The sequence below is a fragment of the Dendrobium catenatum genome, unplaced genomic scaffold, assembly GCF_001605985.2.
Source record: "Dendrobium catenatum unplaced genomic scaffold, ASM160598v2 fragScaff_scaffold_1125, whole genome shotgun sequence".
Taxonomy (NCBI): Eukaryota; Viridiplantae; Streptophyta; class Magnoliopsida; order Asparagales; family Orchidaceae; genus Dendrobium; species Dendrobium catenatum.
This window is the reverse complement of record NW_021319587.1, coordinates 1,872,676-1,880,271: the sequence shown is the minus strand read 5'-3', so window position 1 is coordinate 1,880,271 and position 7,596 is coordinate 1,872,676.

Genomic DNA, 7,596 nt, shown 5'->3' with positions numbered 1-7,596 from the left:
GCTCATTATATGGGTTTAAATAATTTCATATCAAGACAAGGGAGAGGTATGTGTGAGATCAACTGGGATCCTTCAAGTTCTGGTTCTTATTATTTTAATTATTCTTTTTTACTCAAGATAAATAGTTGTGATATGATTGTATAGATCATAAGTAGTGTATATGATTTTGAAAAATGAATACAGATGTATATATTGGTATTTTTATCAATAGTCTTATTTATGTTGATATTTATATTAAAAAAAATTAAATAGCACTGGTTGTTGTATTTTAAAAGATAACAGAATAATTCTTTCAAATTGGATTATGGGGCATCACAAGTCAATCATAAATGTTGCCATTGGAGGATCCTTAATGTCAAAATTCTTTGAAGAAGGCTATGCTTAGCCTTCTAATAGAGTACATCCAAGAAGGTTGCAAGTATGTGTGAGTCTAATGCATTACTTATCTTAATATCTCAAGTAGTTGTCATTTCTAGAAAGCTAAGCAATCTAGGAGTGTCAACTCAAGGAGCACATATTCTTGTAGATGAAAGTCTTTATGGACCCTATAATGACCCTAGTTCATTAGGTATAGAATTATTGAATTTGAGTAATAATAGACAAAATAATCCTTATTCCGTCACTTATAAACCTAGTTGGAAAAATTGCCTGAATTTTTAATAAAATAATAATCAAAATTGGGGTAACAACTGGAATAACAAGAAAAAAAATGTAGGGAATTGGAACTTATCTCAACCCAGTTTTCAAAACCCTAGGCCAAACTATCCTCCAGGTTAATTTTAATGATAATAATCAATATAATGATAAGAAAGCATCATTATAAGACTTAGTATTACAAATGGGGACTCAACTTCAAAGACAAGTAGTTTTCATTAGAAATATAGAAAAATAATTAGGATAGGTAGCTATCTGAACACCAGACCTCAAGGTACCCTTCCTAGTAATACTGAGGTTAATCCTAAGGACAAATGTAAAGATAAGTGTAAAGCAATCCATTTGAGAAATGGTACGGTCTTAAAGAAGGTAGTTAGGGAAAAAGATAAGTAAATAAAATAAGCTTGAGGAAACATTACTAGAATCCATCCAATCTGTAGAGAAACCCATGTTAGATGAAGAATTAGAAAAATATACAAGGAAGGTTGTAGAAAGATCACCATCACAAATTAGAAAAATACTTTTGAAGCAAAAATATAAACATGCAATTCTCAAGATTTTTAAAAGTGTTCAAAAAATTGACTATCAATATTCCCTTTGTTGAAGCTCTTGAAACAAATGCCTAATTATGTCATGTTTTTTCAGGACATCCTTAGTAAGAAAAAGAAGTTCACTAATTTTGAAACTATTGTTCTCACTAAAGAATATTGTATCATTGCATAAAAAAACTTCCTAAAAAATTAAGGAACCTTGGTAACTTTACCATTCTTTGTACTATAGGGGATAAATTCTGTGGTAGAATAATGTGTGATTTAAAAGTATGCATCAATCTTATTCTCTTTTGTATTTTAAGAGACTTGAATTAGAAGAGGTACACCCCACAACTATTACCCTTTAGTTGGTAGATATATTATTTACTTACTTTAGGGGGTGATTGAGAATGTATTGGTAAAAGTTGACTAGTTTATTTTTCCAATTGGTTTCATTGTATTAGATATGAGAGAATATAGAGATATACAAATCACTTTAGTTAGATATTTTCTAGCCATGGGAAGGGCAATGATAGATGTTTAAAAGGGGGAGTTGACAATGCATGTACAAGACTGAGAAGTGACTTTTAATGTCTTGAAATTTGCGGAGTTCCTCAAAGACCCTAGTGAGGATCAATGTTATAGACTTAATTTGGTGGAGAGTGGTGTAGGGGATATAATGGAAGAAATGTTGTCTGATTATTCATTAGAGAATTCTTTAATTGAGGATAACATAGGAGAGTTTAGGAGAGATATGCCATTTTTTATTAAATGATGCCCCTAGAGTTTTTAAGGAGAGGTATGAGACATTAGATGTGTCTTCCTTAAGAAAATTCTCAAGACATTTGACATAAGAAGCACCAACCTTAGAATTGAAAGCTTTGCAAGTCTATTTGAAGTATATATTTTTCAGGCGATGGATCAACCTTACTCATCATAATCTCTACTGATTTGGAAGAATGTCAAGAGGGTGAGTTGATAAGGGTTCCGAAGACTTATAAGAAGGCATTTGGTTGGAGGATTGCTGATATTCATGGTGTAGTTCATCATTATGCATGCACAAATTTTGATGGAAGAAGATTCCCAATCAAAACCTGATCCTTAAAGAAGTATGAACCTTGCCATCAAGGAAGTAGTTAAAAAAGAGCTACTCAAATGACTCAGTACATGTATTATCAATCATATTTCTGATAGTGCTTGGGTTAGCCCCATTCACCATGTGCCTAAGAAGGGAGGTTTAATTGTTGTGAATAATGAAAAAAAAAATGAAATGATACCAAGTAGAACGATCACATGTTGGAGAATTTATATTGACTATAAGATATTGAATAAAGCCATTGAAAAAGATTATTTCTCTTTGCCATTTATTGGCCATATTCTTGATAGATTGGCAAGACACCCATTCTATTATTTATTAGATGGATACTCAGGTTATCATAAAATTCCTATAGCACCATAGATTCAAGATAAAACCACATTTACTATCCCTTATATTATGTTTGCTTTTTGTAGAATTTCTTTTGGACTTTGTAATGCCCCGCAATACTTCAAAGATGCATGATGTCTATTTTTTCAGACTTGATTGAATAAGGCATTGAAATTTTCATGGATGAATTTTTGCATTTAGTACTATATTTGATTCTTATTTTGAGCACTTAGCTATATTTTAGAACTCTTTATTTTTTTCTTGATTAATAATATTGCTTAGTGCATCTTCTAAAAAAAAAAAGTTATTATTTTGAAGAGAAGTGAAGAATCAAATTCTGAATTAAGAAAAATGTCAGCTCATGATCTCAACAAGCATTTTTTGGGTCATTAGATATCTGAAAAAGATTTGTAGGTGGAAATAGCAAAAATCCAAGTTATAAAAATTTTGTCACTTCCTACCTCTATTAAAGAAGTGTGATTCGACTAGCAACAAGGGAAAAAAGTCAACACCTATTTGCCATTGACTTGTTGCCTTTACCTTAATCCTTTTGCGAAGAGAAATGTCAGTACATACAAATATTTGCAAGCAATATTATTCCTTCTCAATGCTTCTTCCAAAGATAATAAATAGAGACTATAATGAATATCTTATTAGTAGGTAATTATTAATTATTTTATTTATTTGTAATTTTAAGTAGTTAATATTTCATTTTATTGTTTTACCCAAAAGTTATTTTTGTTTCATAGATATGATATAGAGGCTGCTATCTATTTTATTGGTGGTGGTGTTACAATTATAAAAAGGGAACAATTTATATTTTTTTCTTAGTTAAATAATTTTGAGAAATTATCATTTGGAATAATATCGACGAGGGTTGCATTTTTTTGTTGCTTTGGTGTTTTCATCTTTCAATTTGAAAATTTAAAACAATTAAGAAACCTAACATAGGCTTTGTTTGCAGCGGCTTTCTTAATGCTTTCTAAAGCAACTTTTTAGTAAAAAAAAATTAGTACTAAAAAACTGCTATAGAACATAATAAAAAAGTCATCCTAAATGAAGCCTTAGGTTTTATTTGAGACAGCTTTCTTACTGCTTCTTAAAATAATTTGATCCATATGAAGGATATGTATTTGCAATGTTTATTGTACTTCATAATGCTGTGGCATGCCTTCTTTGTTTTCTTGTTTTGCCTTGCTTTCATTGTTTTATAAATTCTTTTATGTTATCACACGTATTCAGTCATGGCAATAATTTCATGCCAAGGATTCGGAAAGGAAAGGATAATATTCAGAAGAAGTCTAGTAATTCACCTTAATTTTCTAAACCAAGAATTCCAAAAATGAGTATAAATCTAGCAGCAAATGGACTTGTGCAAAAATAGGTTGATTTAGGCTTCGTTTGGGACGGCTTTCTTACTGCTTCGAAAAGCATGAAAAGCTGGTTTAAGAAACAATAAGAAAGCCATTTCAAACGAAGCCTTAGAATATATATTGTTCTCATCAGTTCAATGCAAGTATTTATGGCAACAATTCAGTAGAGGAACTGAGTATATAACAATACAAGCAATTTATGCACAAGTTCATATTTGTTATGTTTTTTTTTTTTCAAAATCTTTTTATTGAACATACTTTTTATAATCTTATGAAATGTTAATGATGCTTTGTTTGTCTCTAGTAATGTCTAATTCTATTCACTAAACACTAAATGATATATTTTCTGTTCAAGCTAATGTTTGTTGAGGTATAACTGGATATGCTTTTCCATCTTCCATTACTGTACAATCGATTTGTCACTTACTCTAAAAAAGAGATAGATATAGCTATTCCATGTTCTTGTTACCCTTCACACATGCAGTTAGATATCTAATGATCAAAATTGTGCTCATGGAATCCTACAATAAGATGCTAGATCATGTAAGACATCTTAAGGTCTGTTCTTTTTCATACCAAAATATTGATTAAATTTATAAAAAAAGAAAGCACCAAAGAATAAAATTTATGGCTCAAATCTAATCAGGCAAAAATTTCATCACTTAAGATTCAAAATCAGCAATAAAAACTGTCACCAAATGATTAATTTAAATAAGCCTGATGTATCCTCAAAAAAGTATCTTGATCAAGCACGAATCTCGAGGCAAAATCTAACCGGAAACTTCAAAAATTAAAATCAAGAGCATTCAAACTCCGATTTCAGCGAGCCTATAGTCAATCTAAGCATCTCGGAAATACGAACCCAACGACACCAAATTCGACCCAATCCGAGCCCAAATGAGTCCAAATCAAGGACCTGAAGCGCTGTTGGAGGGTTCAAACCGCAATTTGAGTTACCAAACGGTCTCCGATTTTAACGAGCTTAAACTCGAATCGAGCGGCTCGACGAGACGAATCCAACGAGCCCAAGATCGCCGAATTCCGACATCATTAAGGCCTCCAAATGTCCAATGAACGGTGCACGATCGAAGGGTTCAATATCGGCCGTCCATTCAAACCACTCTCTATTCGCCCTTGATCTCACACCTATTTACAAGTCATGCCACTCCAGAAAAACTATAAATAGTGCCCTCATTCTACACAAAGGAGACTCAAGTGAAGAGAAGAAGAGAAGAAGAGGAGAAAAGGGAAAAGGAGAATCCTCTCCTTCTCGACTACCGCCAGAGCTCTTCCCATCGCCTAAATACACCGGAACTCTGCCGGATTTTTGGGAAACGACAGGATTCTGCAAAATTTTGTAAATTTGCTTCAAGTTGTAATCTGATCGTCCCGATTTGTGAGATGAATCAGTTTCTTGTAATTTATAAAAACACTAGTGGAACTTTTCAGCTGGGCGTGGCCCCATGTTTTTTTCCCTTTTTGGGTTTTCCACGTAAAAATTATGGTGTTCGTATTCTCTTTTCTGTTTGTGTGCTGAATACTCGTACAACGCTCGGACGCGAATTTACAAACTCTACCGCCGCCTATATTCTCAACAAAGCCAAACCTGAACTTCGCAAGAAATCTTATATAATGAATAAAAACCACAAAACTGTTCAAAACTTGCACTGCAGAAAAAACAAAATCAGAAACAAAGATGACAAAATCTCAATCACGCCCACAAAATCATATTACAAAATACCAAAGATGAGAAAGAACAATGTCAGAAATCATCAAAGATCTAAATCTTCTACATCGGTATAAAATGAATAAATAAATAAACTTTCCCAAAAATTTGTCCTCAACACTTGGAAGGTACTAAAATAATTTATATCCAATAACAAACACAGATCGGAAGTTACGACTCTTTCGATTGGAAGCAAGAACGGGAGCTCGCGGTACTTTCTCCCTGTCGTGTGCTGCTTCAACTTCGCCCTTAAGACGACTTTCCATTCCTGCCGGATCGGAAGTTAAGTTTGATCGGAAGCAACAAGTCGAGTTCGCTGGCTACCAAGTAACTTTTTCCCTCTCGCGTGCTTCTCCGGCCCCTTTGCTGGTCGACTTCGCTCCTCAGACAACTTCCCTTCCTATTAAATCGGAAGCAACAACAGGAGCTTGCTCACTGTGAAGGTAATTTCTCCCTTCCGCGAGCGTCTTCCGCCAAATCCAGTAAATCCGTCGAAACAGAGAGAAGGATTCATTATAATTAGTATTAATTATATTTAATTATTATTTAATTATCAATTATATTTGTTTGATTAATTATAGTTAATCATTGACAATTTATAATTATAATTGTTGCGTCCAGGAGTATTCGCGGCAGTAGAGAAATATTATATTTAACGTCTTAGCATTGTACGAAGATCTGGCACGCAAGCAGATAAGGAGAGAGGGTCTAGCATTTATGAGACACCAAGATTTTTACGTGGAAAACCCCTGTAAAAAGGGGGAAAAACCACGGGGCCTAGCCCAGTTTGAATGAATCCACTAGTATTGCAGTCGATTACAAATGAGGCCCTTCCTTGAGAGAAGGCCTTAGCTTGATGTACATCTTATGGAGTACATTACAAGATGTAAATACAAAGAGCTATTATAAGGACAAAGCTGTTCAAATTCCTAGCTTCTACGATCTGATGAACTCAGTGATTCTAGATTTAGGAGGTTTCTCAGTGTTAAGGGAGAAATACTACCTATGCGGATACATCAATCAATCAAAACCTGGCAAACCCAACAACCCGTAAATGCAGAAAGCGAGATCGAAGGAATTTTTCTTCAACAATTGCCAGCCAAAGCACAAGCAAATGACGAGAGAAAATCATCCCAAAATTATTAAAAAAGCCTATGCCGAACAAGAGGATATGTCATCAGAGCATGTTATGGCACAAAGCTCTGACAGATGATTCGCCATCGACCCTATATACGAAACCCAAATGTTGGTCACCGGCATCTACCCCTTCATCAGCCGCCAAACGGCAGAAGCAGAGGGCAGAGGAATATAAATTCCTAGAACAGCAGACAAAGACAAATCAACAACCCTTCACACAAGTCCGCAGTACAAAAGCAACAGGACAGAAGGACCGGAAATCTAGGACTCAAGCAAAAGTTGCAGAATGATTGAACCTGATGAATCTTATAATGTCTGTAAAGACTCGCGGCCCGCCACCCCTCCCCTCTAACACTAACTTCCACCCCCCAATAAACGAAAAAGTCATGACATCGCATCGCGTGCCGAGATCCCCAAAGTAAATATTAAAAAATTCAAAAAACATCAAAACATCTATGGACACATTCAAAAGTGCAATTGAGAAAGAAGATTAGTGTGACATCCAAACAACTTTTGGAGATCCACTAAAAGAAAATTCCAGGTGTGACATCAAATAAAATTTGGAGATTTACTAAAAAAATCTAGTGTACACCAAACACTTTGGAGACACTAAAAAAAAAATCTTAGTGTGCACATCCCAACAACTTCTGGAGATCACACTAAAAGAAAATATCCAGTGTGACATCAAATAAAATTTGGAATCCACAAAAAGAAAATCATCAATGTTACAATCCAAACAATTCGGCAGAA